This window comes from Triticum dicoccoides, chromosome 5A (assembly GCF_002162155.2).
Source record: "Triticum dicoccoides isolate Atlit2015 ecotype Zavitan chromosome 5A, WEW_v2.0, whole genome shotgun sequence".
Taxonomy (NCBI): domain Eukaryota; kingdom Viridiplantae; phylum Streptophyta; class Magnoliopsida; order Poales; family Poaceae; genus Triticum; species Triticum dicoccoides.
The window spans coordinates 207,420,498-207,446,437 of NC_041388.1; positions in this window are offsets into that span (position 1 = coordinate 207,420,498).

Consider the following 25,940-nt stretch of genomic DNA (forward strand, 5'->3'; position numbering starts at 1 on the left):
GGACATCTGGCTCCTGGAGCACAATTTGTACGCTGTTCTGGACATCAGGTCTTGGATTTCCGGCCCTGACCCCCGGATCTCCAGCCCCTGGGATTTCAGCCTTCGGCGTTTAACCATTTTGACCATAACTAATTCATCCGGAGTCTGATTTTGATGTTCTTTAGCTCATTTTCAAGCTATTGCCATCCCCCATCCCACAAAAATACTACGATCATCATTTGACTCCATCAAATTTTTGCAACTTTGGCATCTTTTCCTAGTGCTTCCACCATATCTTCCGCAAAACCACCATAGCCTTCCGCAACCTAACCCATTTTGTTCCCCATCACATTTGAGGTTGTTTAAGTTGTGATTTGAGTCTCCTAAGGTGTTTAGGCTACTTAGGGACGGTTGCTTCTTTATCAACCACCACCATAACTTCCGCATAGGCTTTCCTACCATACACTTCTTCCACCCCAACTTAACCCAATTTGTTTGTGTTTGTGAGTTGTGTCTCCTAAGGTGTTTCGTCTACTTTGGGACCGTGCTTCCAACTCTGACACCGTGTATAGTCGACACACTTACCCTCCACTTCCGCATAGAATCTCAAAACCCATCATTGCATTTCTGCAATCCCATTGAGCTTCCACAACCACCACCGCATTCCCGCTAACACGATTTGACATTTGAGATTTTGAGTTCATGGGTTTTCGTTTCCTAAGGTGTTTCGGCTAATTAGGAATGGGTCGACATCGAAAACACCGCCTCTAATCATCGCTACGGACGGTAACCTCGATGACATCATTGTATATTCTCCTTGCCATTGCATTGATAAGCCCTAGCCCATTTTGCGTCACTTGCCTATCGAGACTAGCAATTTGAGTATTGCCGGCAATGTTACTTGTGCACATTAGTGATCATCGATCAACCCTTCCATTGCATACATACCATATCATATTTGTATCGTATCATCCCTTGTGTCACCAGATTGTTCCCGTATATACACAATTGCTATCTTGGTTTGTCCATTTTGCATTGTGGCCATATCAAAAGAAAAGAAAAAAGCTTTTAAGCAAAAGAAAAAGAGAAAGAGCAAAGAAGCTTGTAAGCAAGAGCAATAGCATCATACCACATTGCACATAATATTGTCATATCTGATCATCTTGATAGAAACACCGGGAACCATACATACATAGCACACTTGGGATAGAAAGTTGATACATTTCACATCTTATAGGTTGTGCACAAGTGTCGAATCTGCCTATAGAGCAATCGTGCTAGCATCTCTCTTGAGTTGTGCAACATGAGTGTTTTCTGTGGATTCCACATTTTGAGCTCATTCCTTGGTTGCACGACCCATTTATCTATCCAAGTGTGTGTTTTCGTGTGCCACATATTGCTATTGGTCTACTTTTTTCAATTGTGAATTTGTGAATCTCTTTCAACATTTTTGAATCTTGCTAACATTTTGCATCAAATTTTTGTGCCACTATCCTTGCTGAGCTCCACCATAAGCCTTATTTGTGTTGGTGTTATAAATCGACGAGATCGGAACCAATTGTGACATTTCCTTGTTACATCATTGAGTGATAATTGATCCACTCTCAACATCGGTCAAGGTACATTTGGTATAGTTCTTCTCTTTCTCCCACTCATATTTGCTCGAGTCTTGTAATGGATAGGCAAGGCATTTCATCTCCGGTCTTCCACAACAATGATGGGGCGAACAACTACATCACCAAATCGTCATTCTTCGATCTACAATGACAAATGCAAGGCGCTCAATCAAGATTGCGAGAGCGGATTTGCAACCTCACCATGAACACGCGACACTCCGAGCTACGTACAAGATACTACCTCGACAACAAGCTTTCCGCATAAAAGGAGGAGGAAGATGCAAGGACGGAGGAGATTCGGACCTTGTTTATCAACTGTCCTTCCCCTTCATCATCCTCACGGAGACGGCGAGCAAGTCAATCATCTTCGGAGCGCCCATGTGACGCAAGCGCAATTCGTCCACGCCCACATCTCCATGGCGACTATCATCACATTCGTGATCCACATCGTCATGAAGGGAAGTCAACTCCAAGCATCATGTGCACGACGATGACGAATGACATCTAGTACGATCTCAAGTATGACAACGAAACCATCAACATGAAGATGCTCGAGATGCACCTACCTACAAGTCCCAACAAGCTCCACATCAAGCTACGACCAAACTTCATGATCACAAGAGAAGACCGCAAGACAAGCACCACCAAGAGGATGCTAGGGCTACTACCACCACCACTTCGGCATCTTCTCCTTTGGACATACGACATCTTCGCCTACTTCCCACGAGTACGCCTATATTGACTTCATCAAGTCTAAGGTGACCACCTATGAGTGAGGGTGACACTTCCATCTTCGGAAGCCCCTCAAGGAAGATGGTCGAGCATGGGAATTTCACTTCGGTCATGGAGACGAGCTATGAGGTGCCACATCATATGGGCCTCCAACAACAAGACATCGACAAGAATGTCGAGCTACGGCCATCCACTTCGACTACATCTACAAACATGAACCTCTTCAACAACATCAAGACGGCGCCCATATTGGACTCATACTCCGAGTCAAGCTACGAGACCGCACATGAGACATTATCTTTGGTCTCAGAGGAGAGTGAAATTTTGCCACATCCTACGACATTCATCTTTGGAGGCGCTATGGATGAGGAGGTTGAGGATGGGACTATCCCTTCAACCAAGGCGAAAATAGGAGTTGAGCATGGATACATTTGCACCAACATCTCTCCGACGCCCACATATGACGAGACACCCCAATTCCCATGTGAGGAGAGCCACCCCACCATGAGTGATATGAGTGACTCCACCATATGTGACATTGAGTGCATTTCCTATGAGAGGATGAGTGTGAGCACCACTAGTCCCACACTTGAGAGCATGCCACACATCCTATGTGAGGTTGAGAGCCATTTGATTGACTCCACCAACCATACAAGTGAGAGCATCCAAGAGGGAGTGAGTGAGCCACAACACATAGTGAGTGAGGTAGTTTACACCGCACGTGAGGCCACTATGATTTCTAATGACTTACCCTCTACTCCAAGTGTGTTTTCTTCTTTGGTGCTAGGTCTCCTCCATGGTGACATGCCTATCCTCGACGAGTCCATACCTCCAATGGAGACGATGATGGCTATGGTGGAAGAAGATGCACCCCCACATGGTACCATCAAGTTGCAACCTCACCTACAACACATGAGTGAAGCTCTAAAGGTCACATAGGTGATGGTACTTCTCTTGTCCCACTAGTGGACTATCTCACCAATGAATTCTTGCATGATCATGATCACCTTATGGATTCACCACATACTATGTCTTCTACATGCTTAGATATGTCACTTATTTATGATGAATATGATGAGGAGCATGTTGAGTTGCCTAGTTGTGATGCTATGCTCCATAGAATATCATGTGAAAATTCTATTGGTCACGTCATGTTTGACAATCCATTAAACTTGTCATATGCTATGAGTGAGATCTCCCATATTGCATCAGTTCAATCTCAACATAGTAACTATGCATGCCCCATTAAAATAAATCCCATTTGCACTTATGGCATAGATGACGAGATGATGCTCATAGGCTTTTGTTTTTCATGTGATGCTATTGCCATGCTTCCTTTACATCATTTACGCAATTCATCTACTATGCCATGCCATGATCACATTGTTCCAAATAGGCATTGTTTTGGATGTTGTCAATATTCTCCATGTGATCTTTCCATTAATGTCATGAGGAGACCCCCATAGTTTCCTCATACATATTAGGAGATTTTGATGCATTCCATACTTTGAATGATTCCCATAATTGCGTGCACCATACTCTACATATCTCTCATGATGCATTACACAATTTGTGTGTCCATTATGCTATACATAATAAAGAACCTCTCATGATGGATGACATGTTTCTATATCACGCATCTCATTTATTTGACATTGCATATTTTGTGCTAACCAACACATGCATGTGCGCATCATGATGGATGATGTGTACATATACCACGCACACACAATTTTCCTTTTGCCTTTGTTTTGTGTAGGTACTCATGTATATTCGTCAACCTCTCAATCCCAAGAGTTGACGAAACGAGCTCTTGAGAGCAACGACGATTTCGGATCCGGTGGACTATCCTTACCACCATTCCCTTTGCGCAAGGACTACGCGCATCTCTTCTACTTGGATCTCACACGACTATGGGCTATATATCACTTGTTACGTTATGCCCATTTTCTCGTGTTCACTTTGCATGCTATGCCTCTTACTATGATTTTTCCATGCAATTGTGACCCTTGGGTGCATTTACCCATGATTCACCATTGTACTACTTCTATGTGTATTTGCATTCTTAGTGGAGATACTTGTTGCTATTGCCATGTTATATACATGCTCTATGCTAATGTCGATTCTTGTGTTGGGAGAGTCGTGATGTTTCATTGCTATTCACATAGAACTTCTTGCCAATACAATGATGACACTTTACTCATATCTTTCTTTCATGCTTGTGATATGTCATGTGCATTATTCATGCCAACTATTTGCACACATGCCATGATTACCTCTATTATGTTGCATCTTTGCACCACTAGCTTGCTTGACTTGATCACTATGATTGCTTGCTTTGTTGCATCACCCATGTTCCATTCTTACTCGCTTTCTTGGGTTGATGAAATATATGTTCATGCCTCTAACTTGATTTATCTTGATCATTGTCTCTTGTCTCCATTAGTGCCACCTCTCATATGCCATTATAGCGAGTGCACCCATGCATGATATGCTTATCTATCTTGGAGACTTGGACATATTACTTGTGATGCATGCTTGTTTGATTGAGCCTATTGTATTTGGTTGTTCTCGCATCATATGCCTCCATACTGTGAAATACTCCCTTGTCCTTTCTTATGATAAGCATGATGCAAACACTTGTTGGGTATCTCACCATTCGAATGATAGGTGTTGCATTTGCATGAAACTCATTTGTTTTTCTGAGTGTTTGTCATGTTATTTTGTTTTGAAGGATTCACAAGGCGGTACCATCACGAGACAACTTGGTCATGTGAAGGCACACACGGTAATGCGACACCAACATTTTCGACATCCTCATAGAGGTGAACTCCTTCCCTTTGAGCCATCCTCAAATACGCATATTGGATGGGTCATTCTTTCGTTCTTGCCTCATTCTTTTTGCCTACATGATCCATCTATTGGATGGAGGACCAACATTGGAGATGGACCCTATGGTCCTTCAAGTTGAGGAGTGCCACGACATCGAGATATGGTACAACACCACCCATAACAAATTTGCATCTTATGCATGGATTGACCCACATTATGATTGTCTTGTTGCATCTATTTCCATGTCATCCATGATATATGAGCTTGTGCACTTCCTTAGCAATTTTTTTGTCATCTTTCTTGATGGCATATTCATACATCATGATCATATTGCCTACCATCAATTTCATGATAACTTATTCATATTGAGCATCCAGTGGCATATTCATGCTATTGATAAACCGTCTCCCTATGACACCATTTTGCACCATGGTTGCATTGATCATATTCACAACACATTTTGTGTGCACAATGAATGCTTTTGCTCCCATGAACTCTATCCATATCATTCTAAATCTTGATAAGCTTCATGCACTTTGTCATGAACAATATTGCCGCACGGACTCATTCTTACATGATGGACACTTTGTGTGCGCTAACCATTGTATTTCGGAGTGTCGTTTATGTTTGCTCTTTTTGCATGTATACCACTTCGGCGACACCTTGGAGTACTTGGATTGCGCCATGTCTTCCTCTTCGTTCAACTAGAAGTCCATCCACGACAACCGTTTCCATGGTGATGAGGTTTTCAATCCGAGTTCGGATCTTTCCCAAGTGAGGGGAGATGATGTGGAGCATCCTACGATCATCCCCATGTATACTCGAGCAAACACCATAGGACCTAAGGTGAACTCGCTCCTTTCCGAATCTTCCCTTTCCGCATGTAAGACATGGATGCTACTTCAAGCGCGGACCTTGTGCATACTCAGGTACACCCGAGTAGATCATGGAGAGCATAAGGACCAAGGCCAAGTGTGTGCAGGAGTGTAGGAAGGAAAATGAAGAAGAGCCAGCTGCTACAGCGGCCGGACATCCGGCCCGACCCCCGGAAATTCGGCCCCTTCCTATCCAGAGAGCTCCGAAAGCGGCCCTAAAAGCCCGAACATCTGGCACCATGCCCCGGACATCCGGCCCCTTCACCCGGAAATCAGGCCCCTCTTCACAGAATGCAGCCGAAGCCAGCCAAGTCCATCCCGGACATCTGGCCATAGGCCCGGACATTCGGCTCTTCGTGAGCCGCCAGACATCCGGCCCCCAGCCCGTACATCCGGCACCTGCCTGTGCGTAGAGATCGGGCCAAGGGCCCATGTATCCCTCCTCTCACTTACCCCTTCATGGGATAGCACTATATATAGACCTCCTCTCACTTACCCCTCCTAAGTTTTTATTATATCCTTCTTGGATATCTATCACTTTGGAACTAATTTTCATGTGTTGCTTTTGATAAGCTCAAACAAGTGTAGGTGAAGATCATGAGCATAATATTTCTTTCTCTCAAATTAATTTAAGTTAAGCAAGAGAGAATTTCTTCAAAAATACTAAAGCACACCATGCTAAAAAATATATAAGTGAAGCACTAGAGCAATTCCATAGAAAAGAGCTTCGTTGACGGGATGTGAATGTCGCTTACTTAGCCTCCCTGCAACTATTTGAGGACTCTATTTTATTTAAAAACTTTCAGATCTAAGTACTTTATTAAAACAAAAATAAAATGACATTCTAAGAATTGCACAACTCATGTGAAGAAGCAAAAACTTATGCTCCACCGATACTAACCGATAATTGTTGAAGAAAAAAGGTGGATGCCTACCGGGGCATCCACAAGCTTAGATTCTTGAGACTTCTTGAAATATTATCCTTGGATGCATTGGACATACCCAAGCTTGAGCTTTTGTGTCTCCTTAATTCTTCTCATGTCATGGTTTTCCTAAATCTCAAACGCTTCATCCACACAAAACTCAATAAGGACTCGTGAGATAAGTTAGTATAAACCAATGCAAATACCTTATCATTCTCTACTGTAGCAAATCAATAAAATTATTAGTCAACATAGCATACTAAATTCCTCTGCATATTTAATACTCCTATCCTTAAATAGAATCATTAAACAAGCAAACATATGCAAACAATCCAAACATAACAGCAATCTACAAAACCAGTATAGTTTGTAAAGAATGCAAGAGTATCAATACTTCTTAAACTCCAAAAATTATGAAACAAATACCACACTGTAGAAATTTTATCTTATCTTATTTTGCAACAACTTTCAACATTTTATCATATTCTGACTTTTCTATGGAATTTTTGCAACATCGATAAACTTTTTGTTTTGAAAGAGCAACATGTAGACTTGCAAAATAAGCATAGTAAAGGCTATCATTCCCACTTTTATTGAAATAAAAGATGAAAAACATTATTCTAAATAACATAAAGAAAATCCTAACAAAATAAAATGATGCTCCAAGCAAAACACATATCATGTGATGAATGAAAACATAGCTCCGAGTGAGGTTACCAATAATGTTGGAGACGAAAGAGGGGATGCTTTCCGGGGCATCCCCAAGCTTAGTTGCTTGGATCTTCCTTGAATATTACATTGGGGTGCCTTTGGAATCCCCAAGCTCAGGGTCTTGTCACTCCTGATTCTCCTCATATCGACATCTCACCCAAAACTTGAAAACTCCAATCACACAAAACTTAACGGAACTTTGAGAGATAGGTTAGTATGATAAAGAGCAAACATTTCACTTTTTATACTGTCAAATACAAGATTCATCATTGTTCTCACACAATGCCTACTGTAGCATATCATTTCCACAATTTATGTTGAGCAATATAAGCCATATAAACTAGAAAACAAGCAAACTATGCATTGAAAACAGAATCTGTGAAAAAGAGAACAGTGTGTAGTAATATGTACTCAAACCATACTTCTGCTACTCCAAAAATTATGAAAAAATTATGACCATGTGATACATTTGTATATTAATCTTCTTCAAAGAGAGTCAACTGAAAGTCACTCTTCTATTCAAAATTAGAATTATTTTCGTCGGCGCAAAAATTTCTGTTTTTCAGCAAGATCAAATCAACTATCACCCAACATGATCCCAAAAGATTTACTTGGCACTTTATTGAAAAAAGCTATGAAACATGATTATTACAGTAGCCTAATCATGTGAACGCACAAAAACAGTAGGTAAAAGTGTTGGGTTGTCTCCTAACAAGCGCTTTTGTTTAATGCCTTTTAGCTAGGCATGATGATTTCAATGATGCTCGCATAAAATATAAGAATTGAAAGATAAAGAGAGCATCATGAAGCATATTACTAGCACATTTATGTCTAACCCACTTCCTATGCATAGGGATTTTTTGAGCAAACAACTTATGGGAACAAGAATCAACTAGCATTGGAAGGGAAAACAAGCATAACTTCAAAACTTTCAAAATAAAGAGAGGAAACTTGATATTTGTAACATCCCAAAATTTTAAATTTTGGAATGTTATAATAAATAGATAGATTTCATTAATTGTTTGATTGATTGTCTGAAAGTGAGTGAATTCAAAATTTTTTGAAAGTTAAATGAGAGGGAATAAAAGGACTTTCCCAAACTTTCATTTTTCATTCGTGATCTCCGTGAATTCAAATTCTTCTCACCACGAAACCCTGGAGAGAAGATAACATGACTTCTTCCATTTATTTAAATGACAAGGGTTTTTGAAAACATTTGAATTTCATTTGGAAAATATTTCCAATTCAGAAACTTCATGCAGCTCAACGATTTTCATGAGAGAAGATAAAATGGCTTCTTCAAATTATATGAAATATGAGTTGGGAGTTTTAAAGAATTAAATTCAAAGTTCTTTTGGATTTATTTTCAATTTAGAGTTATTTGAGTTTTATTCAAATTATTTTTCTTCAAAAATAAAATATATGGAAAATAGGGTTAAATGATTCCCTACACTAGAAAATTGGAGAAAAATTAATTTGAAATTTTGGTATTTTTAAAATGATTTTATTGAGTTTTTATTAGACCAGTAGCACTCTTTCAATTATTTGGATTTTTCTGGATTTTATTTGATTTCACAAAAATGTTCATGTTGTAGATATTCTTTTTCTGAAAATTTTGATATATTATATGCCTATATAATATTTTCGTTTATTTTACTTTTTTATTTTAGTTGTCTGGTCAAATGTTAAAAAAAATCTTCGCCGACTGGGCCGGCCCAGCACCCAGCCAGGCCGCGGCCCAGCCCAGCTCGTCGTCGCCCCGTCCGCCTCGTCCCCAACGCGGGATGACTCCCGCCGCCGCACGCCGGCGAGTCCGCCTCGGCTACGCCACCGCCGCCGCCTTACCCCGCCCCCTCCTCCACGTCTCGCCTCTCCCCTCCCTCCTATAAATCCGGAACCCCGGGCCCCGCCTCCACTCCTTCCCTCACGCCACATCCCGCCGGAGCCCGCAGCCAGCGCCGCCATAGCCAACCGCCGCCGCCGCTGTTCTGCACCACCGCCTCGCCGCGCCTCCATCACACGCGCCGCGCCGCCGCCGCACTTTGCCGCCGAAGCCGCCCGCGCCTGGCCTCGCCCCGTGCCGCACAGCCCCGCCTCCGTCTCGCCGACGCCCGCCGACGCGGGAAAACGCCAGAGTTGACCGATCTGCCGCCGTTAGATCCCATCCGCCCGAAGCGGTACAACCCCGTCCCCGGTCCGGTTTATTTTGGTCTTCTATGGTTTTCTTCTAAAAGACGGTTTTATTAAATAGTTAGGTTAGTTAGTGGACGTTCGCTAGTTTAGGAGTGGTAGCGAACGGTTTTCGTTCGGTAACGTTCGGTAGCGAACGTTCGCTATTTAGATTTTTCTTTTTTTTCTGTTTATTTTAGCCAGGGACCCGTTTATGAATAAATTATTTGTAGAATAGCCCCTGATCTTCAAAACACCGTAACTTTTTGCTCGTTAGTCCAAATTCAACGAAACCAACGCCCACGTCTTCGTTATGATCTCCTCTATCCAATAATCCAACTCAAACATGTTTTTGAAAAGTTTAAAATTTGAATTAGATCAGATTGGAATTCAAACTTCGTTTGATCATAACTTGAGTTTCGTAGCTCCGTTTGAGTTGATTCTTTTTGCAAATCGAAGCTCTTGACCTAAACATTCTAATAAGGCCAAATTCACATAATTTTGGTACTGTTAGAAATTGTTTTATGTTGCAAGAGTTATTTGCTTGGTTTTGATGTTTTCTGAATTGGCTTCTTCGATCTTTTTGATAGTTTGAGTGATTGCTTATGTGTGGTTACTATTGCCTGCCTACGATAGATTGACCGGAGTGTGACGAGTAGAACTATCAAGAGTTATGAGTGCGAATCATCTTCATCAACATTGCAGGCAAGTTCACACTTTGATCATATTCCTTTAACACCCAGTTTTTATGCATTAGTTCCAATCCCCAAACATTGCATGTTTAGGATCTGAATAAATTGTGGGTTGGGAAGTAGTTGATGAGGTAGTAACCTATTACCTGCTTATTAACAAACCCTTGGGAGTTACTTTTACATTATGCTTACATTGCCATGCTATGCTCGTAGACATGGATTGGGTTTTTTGAGAGTATTCATGACATATGCGAGATTGTTACTTAATGGTTTACTTAAGGTGTCAACTTAAACACACATCTGGGTGGATTGAGGTACCTGGTTATTCCAGGATTGCCTGTTTTTTATGGACCGCCACCGAGGCTCAAAGGGATCATAAGATTATTCATGCTAGAAACTTCCGTGTGCAGCCACAAGCTATTATGGGCTCTAGCATAGTTGACTAAGTCGTGCAAACTCTTACAGTGGTAGACTAGCAGATGTAGGGGATGTAGCTGGTATGATCTACCCGATCGTAAGGTGCTAGCGCTTCTGAAAGACTATATCTCGGTCATCCGTCTTCTCAAACACCATGTAGTGTGAGAAACCAAATGGAGGCGATCGAGTCTTGTGGGGAAAAGTGCGCAAACCTCTGCAGAGTGTATAAACTAATCATGATTAGCCGTGTCCCCGGTTATGGACATCTTGAGTATCTAGTACCTGGATTATCATGTGAATCTCATCACGTTACTTTAAATGAATATTGCTGGGTTTTAATGATGATACTTAATTGGGATTGAGAACGCTGTCAACCATTCTCAATGTTTAACAACCACCATGATAGTTAAATAAAATTTATTTCTTTTGCAGTAGGGAATAATTGGCTTTTCGCAAAAACCTTATAACCATAGAGCTTTTCCACCAGCCAAATATGCATGTAGTGATAGCCTTTATTCATCATTCTCTATGGCGTGAATTTGCCAGTACATTCAATGTACTGACCCTTTGTGGCTGCAACGTCTCATGTTGCAGGAATCTTACGACGAGTAAGTGATACGTTAGGGATACTATTTCTACACTCAACTTTGCCGTTGGTGTTGATGGGAATGCATAACCTTGTTACTTCCACTATTTGGATTGAGGTAATAGTATTTACGTTACTTTATACATGTGATTTACCTCTGTTATAAATCCTCGAGTACTGTGTGTGTCAGCATACCGATCCAGGGATGACACTTAAGCACAGAGACTTGATCCATTCGGGTCAGGTCACTACAAGATGGTATCAGAGCACATGTTGACTGTAGGACGTGACCCTAGAAACTGGCAAGCCCATAGCAAAGATTTTTCTCTACAACTTTCCCTTTCAAAAAGATCTTTTACCTCTTTTCTCTTCTGAGCTTATTCAAAAATTCCCTTTTAGTGAGACCATATCCCTTTTCCCTTCGGATCACTCGAAGATTGGACGGATGAGACCACTCCAAGAAGTACAAGATATCGGACAACTAAGACCACTTCGGAATGAAGAGTATTTTCCGTGCATCTGAATAATGGAAACTACAACGGTTGAAGACCGAAGACAAGTAGAATTTGAAGGCCCTGTAGAATTTTCCAGATTTGTATGACCTAGGAAGGCACCCCTTATGGAACTTGGCAGACTAAGGAAGCTGTCAATACCCGAGATCAAGGTGTAGGAGAAAGTCCAGAACATGAAGCAGTAGAACTCAAAGTTTTGTCAAATAAAACTCCAATCAGGAGATATCTATTATGGAATGAAAGATCATGTCAGTAACATGGGCATAGACACGGCTAACCATGGAGTTATCGCCGCTTACGCTATTATCACCGTACTGAGTTAAGCATGTATATGAATGGAAGGATTGGATGGTAGAAGCCTGATGGAGCACCTATCAGCAAAAGATGATGTTTTAACCTTAGCCGGTGTATCACCAGGATCTGGATTAATACATCAAGAAGTTTAAGATGGACTTGTAGGAAGTCGTATTAGACAAGGAAGTATTTCATGAGGAACTCAGGACCCTGAAGATGAGAGTAGCCAAGCTGGAGGAGCTACAACCTTGAGACATCAAAGATTCATCGGGAACTGAAGGACAGTAGGATCATGGCTCATGTCGAGGTTGATGAAACTCAGAAGTTTGGAACGCAACTCCAGAAATATTAAATGACATCACGATAGACTTTGCGACAATAGAAATGATCTGGCAAAAGGATTTGAGAAAGACATGCATGATCGGGAGAAGCCATTGGAGGCATGAACAAGGCTTGAAGAGTTTGGAGACGTTGAAGATTTATTGACCTTTAGAAGACCAAACCCCTGTTATATACCTACGTTAGATGCGACGTTTGTGAGCTGTCATTTGTTTGATGTTTTTCCCGACAACCACAAATAAAATCTGTCTTTTCAAAACTTTTGTTTGTATTGTCTGTATCCCTCTCTATCTCTCCTATCTCACCCCAAACCCATGGAACCAATAGAGGATGAATGAAGATGAGCTTATATTTTTTGGACTGATGAGTCAATTGGAGACGGACCAATGGATTTAGAACATGGAGGATCACATGAAGAATAACCCTATAGTTGGAAAGGATATGATCCAACATGCTCTTCGATGCTTTGAAAGAGGTGCTGCTACTTGGTGGAGGATGTACCAAACCATCTATGGATAGTAAGGAGTAACCACTTGGAAAGATTTTAAGTTGACTTTGCTAAAGTCTCGGTTCATGTCCCAGAAATTGAAGCCTTCTGGAAAGTATATGAAGAAACCTTGTGCATGCACGCTTTGTGGAGAAATAGGACACAACCATAAAGAACACAAGGATGAATGCCCAAATTGTGAAGGAAGTCACCCAGTTGAAGAATGCACAACTAGGCAGATTAGTTGTTTCTTGTGTGAAGGGACTACCCACTATCCTACTCAGTGTCACATTTACCCCATGGTACAACGAACCATCCTGCAGAAGAAAGAAGTAATGAAAGGATCCCTCATGGAAATTTTCGAAGAAACTGTGATGAAGGAAGAGGTGGAGGACACGCCCAAAGAAGAACCAATTAAACCCTGCACCAAGTCATGCTATTCATGTGGAGAAGAAGGACACATCTTCCAGAATTGTATGAATGGGGATCTAGTAGAATTCCCTACAGAGGAAGTAGAATATGACCCACAAGAAATAGAAGCCATGATTGGCATGGAAAGGTCCAGGAAGAGAAGCTGATTGGATTCCAGGAAGGACCTAAGTCATATCACCTGTTACAGATGCAAGGAGTCAGGGCACTACCTCAACAATTGCCCAAAAAGGAAACCTCGATACTTGTCAGAAGTAATATGTTTTCGTTGTAATGAAGCAGGGCACTTTGCCAGAGATTGTCCCAAAGAGAAGGAGACTTGAGATAAATAGTTGAGTCTGTGAGAAGTATAGTAGTAGAAGTGAGACCAACTCTTTTGTATCAAGGTGTTGAGTTGGGACATCTAATGGAAGAGCGAGAGATTGTAATCATTGGAGAATAAATAAAGTTAGCATCGTTGGTACTGATAGGGATTTTATGAGTTGTTACTCTATGAAGAAGGATTGTGACCATTTTTGAGGATAAGAGAAATATGGTCTATGGAAGATTTGTGCATTTTAAGGGTGGTAGTACCCTGTAAGAACCCTTGACCCCTGGAAAAGATAAGGATACTCCACTGAGTAGATTTCAGACAAAATGAATACGAGTTTTGTCTCGATATGTGTGATGCCCCAAGAGTATGTGGGATGAAGTTGGAGACCGTCAGTTATTTGGACCGAATGTGATCAAAGAGTCAGAAGAGAATGTTAAGTTGATTCGAGATAGACTGAAGGTAGCGCAGTCTAGGCAGAAGAGTTATGCAGACTCAAAAACTCAAGGAGGTAGTCTATGAGATTGGAGACAGAGCATGTCTTCATCCCCTCTGCGAGGAGTTAAACGATTTGTAGTTAAGGGAAAGTTAGCCCTGAGATTTGTAGGACCATACTGAGTTTTGGAGCGTACGGGAGAAGTGTCCAACAAGTTGGAGTCACCCGAAGGACTGTCAGGAGTTCAAGATGTGTTTCACGTTTCCCAGTTGGAGAAGTGCCATGCAGAGATGGCCAAATATTCCCGTAAGGACGCTTGACCCTGGAAAGGATAATGATGTTCCACGAAGTGGAATATGGACTCCATAAGTATATGTTTTTATCTCGGTATGTGGTATATCCCACGGGGATGAAGAGATAAATTACTATTGGATATAAAGGAGGTATGATGTCGGAAATATGGATCAATGGAAACTCCATGATGAGTCTGAGTAATCATGTCCTAGTTTGGTGCCAATAGAAGGAAGTAAGACAGTACAATTGGATGCATTTAAGAATACTAGGAAGTTGGAAGTTGGAATAATGATCAGTTGCCCGATGATAAGTTCAAGGACTACAAGTGATGAGATGGCCATAACCCACATGCCCCAGGACCTGCCAAGAAGCAAGCACATTCTTGCTGAAGGAAAAACCCTAGAGGAAGACACGACATTTATCGGCAGACGATTTTATAGGAGTTTACGCAAAACTTGAGAGTTGTGAAGAAACGATAGATGTTTGTTTGGTTTGTAGAATCAATGGATTTATCCGAACCTTAGTTCGTCAACGAGAGAAATTCTGCAATGCTTGTGAGGATGACCGAGTGTTAGAATGCGATATTCGCTAAACCGTATACAAGGTAATGATTTGGGTGCGGGATGGATTGATCACCATACCGACTTACTCTTATTGTTCGCCTTGATATATGGGATGGTAAATCTGAGTGACTTACCTATAGTAGAGAGACGACGATCAAAACCCTGTTTAAACCTTAGAATGGTATAAGAAATTTTTCCCTTGTACAAGGCAGCTTTTGCCAACCGTAGGTCATACGGTGAGGATCAACCCAGACCCATTTCCTGCAGGAGAAACCATAAATTGTTGACCACCATGAGATATCGATAGTTGTTTAGTAATGGCGCCAGACCCGTCAGGTAAGAAGACCCAGTCTCGGAATAACCTTACCTAGATGAAAGACAGAAGAATTGAGGAAAAGGTTATGTCACTACCGGAAGAGCTCAGAGAAGGAATTTTCTCGAAGATCTGAGAAGACTGACACTGTCAAGAATAAGGATGGAGTATATGAGTTTTGATGGAACTGTCGGAGTAAATAGCCATGGGTAGCCTAGCCGGCTTCCCCTGTCCCTTCTGAAAAAATCACGAGCCCGTCCGGCTCTCAAGAATCCAAGACAAGGAGCCGCCTCCCCCTTGCTGGCTGCCACCCAGGCCGGCTTTCGGAAGGTGGTCCGACTTTAGCCCTCATGAAGGCAGCCACGGGAGGGCCGACTTCGGGAAGCCGGCCATGAGAAGGCCGGCTCCAAGAAGCCGGCTCCCATAAAGCGGTCAAGACCGTACCCTCAAAGTTTGCACCCACCTAACGGCGGTGCTACGGGGCGCGGCCACAGTGAAGCCTGCCACCCCCGAATCCCGGAGCACGCCTGGCACAGTGCGCCGTACGGAGTAGGCGTGACCCGTCCGGCGCGGCACTGTTGCCATGCTGACCTTGGTGTCACCCACGACGGGCCGCCAGCGTGGCCCACAGATGGTGGGCCCCTTCGGGCAGAGAGACGCCCGAAGGCGGCCACTCCTCCAACCAGTCGGCCTAAGACAGAGCCGGCTCCCCGCGGCCGGCTTGCCGCCTCCCTCGAAGGCGACGCCCATTAAGGAGACAAGACGCGGTGAGGCTACAGTGATCGCCCGACGGGCGGCGGCACTGTAGCCGCGCCTACCACGACGAAGCCCACGTCACCAAGATGAAGCCACAGTAACCAACCGCCGACCAAGCCCTGGATAGTGGGGCCTGCCTGTCGGCCAAGGGTCCGGCAGCTGGCGGGACCCACCAGTCGGCGGGCCCCAGCAGCCGGCGCAGAAGCCGGCGAGCGCAGTCACAGATGGCTGGGCCCCGCGCCCAGGAGGATTACCATTGTACCCCCGGGGGGTAGGCCTATATAAACCCCCCGGGGCACCCATGCAAAGGGTTCAACCCCCTACTTGTCTAAAACACCATAGAAGGAGAGGAAGCAGGCTAGCCGTGCCGTTCTACCTCCTCCCACCAAACCGCTCAAGGAGCATTGTGTACTTACTTGTTCATCTAGTGATCATGCGGAAACCCCGCAGAGGAGCAGTAGGGGTGTTATCTCCACGGAGAGCCCCGAAGCTGGGTAAGATTCGCCGGCGTGCATGTCTTCGCCTTATCCCGTTTCCAGGCACCGGCGATGTCTTTCTGGCTCCCACAATGATAAGCCACCCGTTGGCATATGTCGCACCTACCACCCGACATTTGGCGCCCACCATGGGGCCAGGTGCACCGTCGTCCGGAGACCTGTTCTGGACGGGAACCCTCTTCCTCCCCAGCGAGCGTAGCCAGCCCGGCACGCCCGATGGTGCTTGCCACGACGCGCTGCAAGGCGTCACCAGCATCTGCATGGCGAGCAGCCTCGCCGATCTCCTCGACGAAACCCTCATCTCCGACGAGCTCGCCTCCGATGCGGGCACCGACCACCTCGCCAACCTTCTCGGTCAGCTCCATGTCTCCAGCGAGCCCGCTGTGGACCTGGAGTCGGTTGGCTCCACCGACCCGATGCCTGTCGACTCCGACACGGCCTCGCATGACACCTTCCCCACCGACGTCACGATCTACAACGACCCGCTCCCTCGAGCCGACGGCTGTGATACCGTCACTATCGAAGTGATGGTTGTCGGCCACGGCGGCCCGGCCGGCGAGAGCGCCCACGACGCCCCGCACGCGGCGGCCCATGACTTGTCCACCCCCCTCCCGGCCAATGCCGACGATGAAGCACTGGAGGCACGCCGCCTCGCCCTCCTCGCAGAGGGCCGGAGGCTGGCCTCCGTGAGACGCCTCATTGAGGCCTATCAGCGCGAAGCTGACCGCGCCACCTTCGGCACGCCGGCCCCGGGCGGGCCAAGCTGGGCCGGCCTTGTCAAGCAACGCGGCGCCGTCATCGCCGACACACTGGGAGTCGACCGCCCGGTTTATGCCACTCCGCTCGAGAACTTGCGTGTTGCCCAGGCGGCCATAGACGAGTTGGACGGCTTGGAGGCCGAAGACCTCCCCCACATGACCCGGCGCATCCTGCAACTGATTGACGCAGCCGCACAGCAACATGAAGCAGACGCCCGCGCGGGAAGCCCTCCCCCGCGCCGAGATCACGGCGCGACGTCCCGGACGCCGGCTACGAGCAACACCCGCACGCGGCGCGAGAAAGAGCCGGCTGCCAGCCGCAGCCGGACCCGAATCTCCATCGAGCGAGATGCGGACGGCCATCCCCGAGCCATGGAATGGCGGGACAACCCGCCTCCGCCTCGACCCCGTGGAGAGAGATATCCCACCCTGCCGCCAGTGGCGCACCCGACTCTCAGCGGCCGACTAGGTCGCCGCGAAGGAGTCGGTGAGAACGATGCCCGCCATCGGATCGACCGCCTGGCGCGATCCCTGGTGTTGGAAGAAGAAGATGATGTCGGCCTGCCTTGTTTCGGCCCCCGCATCCGCGACGAGCCCTTCCCCAAAGGGTTCTCGCTCCCAAGAGACACGCCCAAGTACAACGGCTCCGTGAAGCCGGAGGATTGGCTAATCGACTACTCCACCACGGTTAGCATAGCCAACGGCAACCGGTGCGTTACCGTGAAGTACGTGCCCCTCATGCTGCAAGGCACGGCGCGGACCTGGCTCAACAGCCTCAAGCCTCTCAGCATCAACAGCTGGCTAGATTTCACCGAAGCTTTCATCCGCAACTTCACCAGCACCTACAAGCGGGCTCCCAAGCCCAGACAGCTCTCCTTGTGCGTACAAGGCCCCGCCGAGTCCACTCGCGACTACCTCACGCGTTGGGCCGAGCTCCGCAATTCTTGCGAGGGGGTGCACGAGGTGCAAGCCATCGAGTACTTTACAGCCGGATGCCGAGAAGGCACCCACCTCAAGCACAAGCTCCTCTGCGACGAGCCGGCTACCCTTGATGAGCTTCTGGACATAGCGGACAAGTCGCCACCGCAGATTCCTCGATGATGACCGAGCTTCGGGTGGACGCGTCCGGAAAGGTACTCAACCCGGCGCCCAAGACGCCGGCTGGGGATTCCGGCCGACGCCCCCACTCGAACGACCACAAGCGCAAGGGCCCCGCGCCGCCTCCCGCCAGTCGGCAGGTGGCCACAGTTGAAGACGTGTCGCCTGAAGGGCGGCCCGCCCCCAAGAAACCCAAGGGCGGCCGGCCGGCTTGGCAGCCGGCTTTCTCCTACGAGCAAACTCTCGACGCCCCGTGCAAGTTCCACAGCGGCGCGAAGCCGTCCAACCACACAACCCGGAAGTGCCATTGGCTCACCCGAATCTCCAAAGGCGAGGGGCTCGCGGCGCCTCCGCTTGCCGGCTGCCGCCTCCGCCTCCGCCACCTCCGGCAGCTCGGCCCGCGGTCGGAGCCGTGCATGACGAGTTCCCTGACGAGCAAGCAACCTACATCATATTTACAAGCCAGCCGAAGACCGGCGCAGCAAACGCCGAGAGCACCAGGAAGTTAGCGTGGTCGCTGCCAACCCCGCCGGACACAGGCATTGGTCAGAAAAGCCCATCAGCTGGAGCCGGGCCGACCATCCAGAGGTGATGCCGTCTCCCGGCTCTTATGCTTTGGTCCCGGAAGCCACCCTTGCGACGGACAGACGCGCCGCCCGCTTCTCCCGTGTGTTGATAGACGGCGGGAGCAGCATCAACATCCTCTATCATGACACCCTGGAGAAGCTGAACGTCAAGACGAAGCAGCTCATGCCTACTCGGATAGTGTTTCATGGCATCGTACCCGGCTTATCCTGCGCCCCCATTGGCAAGATCAAGATCGATGTACTTTTTGGGGACAAGGAGCATTTCCGCCGGGAAGCGATCTGGTTTGAAGTGGTGGACCTGGAGAGCCCTTACCATGCATTGCTTGGCCGACCTGCTTTGGCCAAATTCATGGTAGTTCCCCACTATGCATACCTCAAGATGAAGATACCAAGCACCAAAGGCATCATCACCATAGCCGGCGATTACAAGAAGTCCTCTGAGTGCGCAGCAGCCAGCAGCCGGCTGGCCGAGTCCCTTGTGATTGCCGAAGAAAAGAAGATGCTGGACCGAGTCGTGGCCATAGTCGGCCAGCAGTCGGCCGTGTCCCCCGACCCCAAGGAGCATGATGCTCAAGGGTCTTTCCAGCCAGCCAAGGAGACGAAGAAGGTGCCTCTTGACCCCGAGCATCCAAAGAGGTTCACCGTCATTGGGGCAAGCCTGAACAGCAAATAGGAAGGCGAGCTCGCCGATTTCCTCCGTGAGAATTGGGACATCTTTGCATGGTCCCCCAAGGACATGCCGGGTGTTCCGAGGAAATTCGCTGAGCACAAACTACACGTTTGAGAAGACGCAAGGCCAGTCAAACAACCCCTTCGCCGACTGTCGGAGGAGAAACGCAGGATTGTAGGGGAGGAGATAGCCCGGCTTTTGGAAGCCGGCTTCATTATGGAAGTTTTCTTTTCCAGAGTGGCTCGCCAACCCGGTCCTCGTGCTAAATAAGAACAACAAGTGGCGCATGTGCATAGACTACACAAGCCTCAACAAGGCCTGCCCCAAAGACCCCTTTGCCCTGCCAAGGATAGACCAAGTGATAGACTCCACAGCCGGATGCGAGCTGTTGATTTTCTTGGATGCTTACTCCGGATATCACCGGATAAAGCTGGATCCGGATGACCGCCTGAAGACCGCCTTCATCACGCCATTTGGAGCCTTCTGTTACCTGACTATGACATTCGGCTTAAGAAATGCCGGTGCCACTTTTCAGCGTTGCATGCAGAAGTGCCCCCTCAAGCAGCTCGGTAGAAACGCTCATGTTTACGTGGATGACATCGTGGTGAAGACAGAGAAGCGCAGCACCTTGCTGGGAGACCTCAAGGAAACGTTTGAGAACCTGCGCCGATTTCAAATCAAGCTCAACCCCGAGAAATGCGTGTTCGGAGTGCTAGCCGGCCAGCTCCTAGGCTTCCTGGTCTCCGAACGCGGCATCGAATGCAACCCGGTGAAGATCAAGGCCATCGAGAGAATGGCGATCCCCACCAAGCTTCGAGACATTCAGAAGTTCACCGGGTGCTTGGCCTCCTTGAACCGCTTCATCAGCCGGCTCGGAGAGAAAGCTCTCCCCCTCTACCGCCTCATGAAGAAGAGCACTCACTTCGAATGGAACGACCAGGCCGACCAAGCTTTTCACGAGCTGAAGAAGATGCTGGCCATGCCGCCTGTCCTGGCGGCGCCGACTGAGAAAGAGCCCATGCTCCTTTACATCGCCGCAACCAGCCGGGTGGTTAGCACCGTCATCGTTGTCCAACGCCCAGAAGAAGGCCGAGCACAGCCGGTCCAAAGGCCGGTGAATTATTTGAGCGAGGTGTTGTCCGCCTCAAAGCAGAACTACCCGCACTACCAGAAGATGTGTTACGGCGTGTACTTCACCGCCAAGAAGTTGATGCCCTACTTTCAAGAGCATCCCGTCACGGTCGTATGCACCGCCCCGCTGGCCGAGATCATAGGCAGCCGGGACGCATCCGGCCGGGTGGCGAAATGGGCCATCGAGCTGGCCCCTTACACAATCTTCTACCAGCCCCGCACCGCCATCAAGTCCCAAGCCCTGGCCGACTTCCTCGTCGACTGGGCCGAGCCCCAGTACCTGCCGCCGGCTCCCGACTCCACCCATTGGCGCATGCACTTCGACGGGTCCAAGATGCGCACCAGCTTGGGAGCCGGCATCGTCCTTACCTCCCCTAAATGCGACAAGCTCAGATACACGCTACAGATCCACTCTGCCGCCTCCAACAATGTGGCCGAGTACGAGGCGCTCATACACGGGCTCCGGCTTGCCAAAGAACTTGGCATTCGCCGGATCCTATGTTATGGCGACTCGGACCTGGTGGTCCAGCAATCATCCGCCGACTGGGACGCCAAGGACGCAAATATGGCGAGCTACCGCTTCCTGGTCCAACAACTCAGCGGATACTTTGAAGGATGCGAGTTCCTCCACGTACCGCGAGCCGACAACGAGCCAGCCGATGCCCTGGCTCGAATCGGCTCCACTCGGCAAGCAATTCCAACCGGCGTTGCTCTACAACGCCTCCTCAAGCCGTCTATCAAGCCGTCTCCAGAATCCGACTCCATCTTCGTGCCGCCTAACCCCGATGTGGCCGGGTCCGGCTCGAAGAACCAAGCAGGCGACCCCGAGACTCCCACACCCGGCTCGGGGACTGCGGTAGCCGGCCCGGGGACTGCACCAGCACAACAGCCGGCGGCCGACTCCAACATTTCACCACCCAGCCCGCCCACCCTGGTGGCAATAGCCACATTGGCAGTAGAAGAAGTCGCGGCTCCATCATGGGCTCAGTCCATCCTCAACTTCCTAGTAAACCAAGACCTGCCGGCCGACGAAACAGAAGCAAGACAAGTCCAACATTGAGCCGGAGCATACGCAATCGTCAACAGAGAACTGGTCAAGCGCAGTGTCACTGGAATCCTCCAACGGTGCGTCGAACAAGATAAGGGCATTGCAATCCTCAGAGACATTCACCAAGGAGAATGCGGCCACCATGCGGCCTCAAGATCACTTGTCGCCAAAGCCTTCCGCCATGGTTTCTTCTGGCCGACTGCTTTGGATGACGCCAAAGAATTAGTCAAGCATTGCAAGGGATGCCAACACTTCAGCTCCAAGCAACACATGCCGGCTTCGGCACTCAAGACCATTCCCCTCACTTGGCCCTTCGCCGTTTGGGGACTGGACATGGTGGGCCCATTCAAGACGGTGCGCGGCGGCATGACGCATTTACTCGTCGCCATGGACAAATTCACCAAGTGGATTGAGGCAAAGCTGATCAAGAAGCTGAATGGGCCGACTGTTGTGACGTTCATCGCAGACATAACAACTCGGTACGGCGTGCCACACAGCATCATCACCGACAATGGCACGAATTTTGCCAAAGGAGCCTTGGCAAGTTTCTGCGCAGCCCAAGGTATCAGACTGGACTTAGCATCTGTTGCCCACCCGCAGTCAAACGGCCAGGTCGAGCGAGCCAATGGCCTCATCCTCTCCGGCATCAAGCCTCGACTGGTCGTACCTCTGGAGTGCTCAGCCGGCTGTTGGCTCAATTAGCTGCCAGCTGTCCTCTGGAGTCTGCGCACTACACCAAACAAGTCAACCGGCTTCACCCCTTTCGTCCTTGTATATGGTGCCGAGGCGGTCATCCCAACTGACATCAAGTTCGACTCGCCTCGAGTAACCATGTACACGGAAGCGGAGGCCAAGGAAACACGAGAAGACAGCGTTGACCTGCTGGAAGAGAGCCGGCCGTAAGCCCTCAGCCGGTCTGCCATCTACCAGCAGGGTTTGTGCCGCTACCACAGCCGAAAGGTCAGGCCAAGATCTTTCCAAGAAGGCGATCTTGTGCTCCGGCTGATCCAGCGAACAGCCGGCCAGCACAGCTCTCAGCCCCTTGGGAAGGCCCCTTCGTCATCAGCAGAGCTCTAGGCAACGACTCCTACTACCTGATCGACGCACAGAAGCCGAAGGCACGCAAGAGAGACGATTCCGGCAAGGAGTCGGAACGACCATGGAACGCCAACCTCCTTCGAAGATTTTACAGTTGAAAGGCAGTATGTATCATGCTAACTTTTGTATTAAGTACAAGACAATAGGCCCCCCGAGGAGGGCTCGGGGACTGCCATCCCTTATTTATGAATGAAAAGTATCATGCTTATGACCTTGTCTCTTCATTTACTTGTTCCGTCCGGCACCGAGTTCGACTAGTTGGCTCGGGGACTGGCCGATTGGAGTTATGTTAGAAGTCCTACCCGCAGTCAGACAAGTAGTGTGCCGGCTCCCAAGCCTTCTCTTGCCAAAAGTCCCAGTTCGAAGAACCGGCTGTCCGGCTGGCAAGAGTTAAAGGCAGGAACGGGCGCCCACACAAAAAACGGCTAGGGACTAATGGACTAATATAACAAAAGCCGATTTTTCTCCAACCGCCGAAAGGCTACCAGAGTAGCCGGCCGGCCGGTTTCCATTCACTTCACTTCAATCCAAGAAAGCTCAAGTACTTGCCTCCCCAAAGAGGGAAGGCGGCAAAGGAAAATGCCTAAGGATAAAAAGCATACGCGAATGGAAACCAAACATGCACATAATAATATTTACATAAAAAGACCTCCGAGAGGCCAGCATTCAACATAGTTTGGATACAACCCCAGTGGGTGGAACTGCGAAAACTTAATGAAGATCGTTCAAAAGACAACAAGCAGGAAAGATAAAGACGGCAGGTCAAGCTGGCGGAGCGGCCGATGAGCCAGACTGGGTGGCGGAGACGGTCGTGCCGGCTGAAGGAGCGGCCGGCTGGCGAACTTCGGCTTGGTCGCCGCCTCCCGAAGAGGGCGCGCTTCCACGCGCCTCGTTGCTGGAGGCACGGTCAGCCTGAGGTCGGCCGGTTGTTCCACCAGCCGGCTCGACGTCTTCGCCGTCCTCCTCTTCGTCATCCTCGCCCTCGTCGCTGGAGGCAATCTCCTCCGCCTTGTCCTCGCCCACCGCCGGGTTCAGCCCGAACCACTCCTCCGGCTGAGCAACGCCGTCATCGTCAATTTCGGGTGCGAAAACGCTGATGTCGGTGCACTCGGCGATCGTCGAAGCTCGCTGGGCGATAGCCGGCCTCACCTCCTCCAGCTCTGCGTCGGCCTCCATCCGCCAAGTGCGCAGCTGGTCCAGGCTCAGCCCTGGGTACCAAGCCCGAACGAACTCCAACGCCCGCCCGGCTCCGAGGCGGGCCACCGACGCCTTCCAAGCCTCAAAGCGACCAACTGCGACCTCCAGCCAGTCGGCAGTTCGGCTTGGGGAGCGGGGGATATTCTCACCGGGCCAGAGGGCGGCCAACACTTGCGCCCCGACACATTGGAGCCGGCGAAGCATCCAATGAGCCGGCTGCAACCGCGCCTGGACAGCCAGGAGCTGCTCCTCAAGTGTCCAGATTGCATCTGGCGCGATGTTGGCCCCCGCCTGACGACGCGCCTCGCGATGGGCCTCAATGCTTTGGGCGGCGAAGTCGGAGTAGCCGGGGAAGTAGTCTGCACCCAAAAACAAGCAGTAGCTCAAGATAAGCCAAAAACCCAGGCGGCAAGGGGCAGGAGAGGGGTGAGGAAGGCAGCTTACCATCGATCAAATCCTCGATCCGGCCGAAGCCTTCATCCAGGGCTCGCCGGGTCTCAGACCAGCTCGCCGCCTCAGTCTCATACTCCGCCTTCAAGGCGGCTTCACTATCCTGCGCCGCCTGCAGGGCCGCCTTGTGGCCCTCCTCTTGGTCGGGCAGCTTCTTGGCTAGGCGATCCCGTTCCTGGACCAAGGCGGCGTACTCGGCCTCCTTGGTGTGAAGGGAGGCCTTCGCTTCGCCGAGCTCCTTCCTCAAGTCGGCGTTGGCCCCTGAAGACAAAGAAAAAGAAAAACCAATAAGGAAAGAGTCATCAAGAAAGATCCGACCCGACTGCGCAACAGTCGGCCCGAATCTCGGGGACTACACCCAGTGGGTGCGCTGACGCGCCCCCACAGGAGACAGACAAGATTGAGTACTTACTTCGGCTGTCGGCAAGGTCGTCGGTCCTCCGGCTCAACTCCCGAGCCTGGGAGTTGAAGGCGGCAACACGAAGGTTGTGATATTCCTGAAAGTTCATACCCAAAGCAAAGTAAGATAGTCGTCGAGAAAGATCCGACCCGACTGCGCAGCAGTCAGCCCGAATCTCGGGGACTACACCCAGTGGGTGCGCTGACGCGCCCCCACGGAAGAAATCAAGAAGTCAAAAGCGGCCAAGAATGAAGGACTCACCCAGATGGTGGCTCGCGTCAACAAGAACTCCTGGGTGAACTGTTGCAGCAGGGCGGCCTGAGCTTGCAGCCGGCTCCGGACCCCTTGAGCCGCCACGTTCAGCTCGCCAGTCCCCCCGCTGGGAGTCCACTCGGACGTGGCAGTGCTGGCCACCTCCAGATCTTCCGCCGACTGGCCTGCACCTGCGAATCGGCGCAACTCTGGTGGAGCGGCGCCTCCCCCTACGCGCCGGCTCGTCGCCGGCTGCACCTCGAGGTCGGCTCTGTTCTCTGGGTTACCTCCGGTCGGCCCCTCTGGCACCGCTGACGATTGGCCGGCTTGGCCCGCTCCGGTTGGTGCTGCTGGCGGCGCTCTCCTCGCGAAGGCCACGGGGTCCTCCCCCCTCTCCATCAGCGGCGGGTCTTGGACGATCTCCTCCGCCAAGGGCAATGGGGTGTCGGGGGCTACAGCTCGGAGAGTAATGGCGAGCAGCGGAGGCTG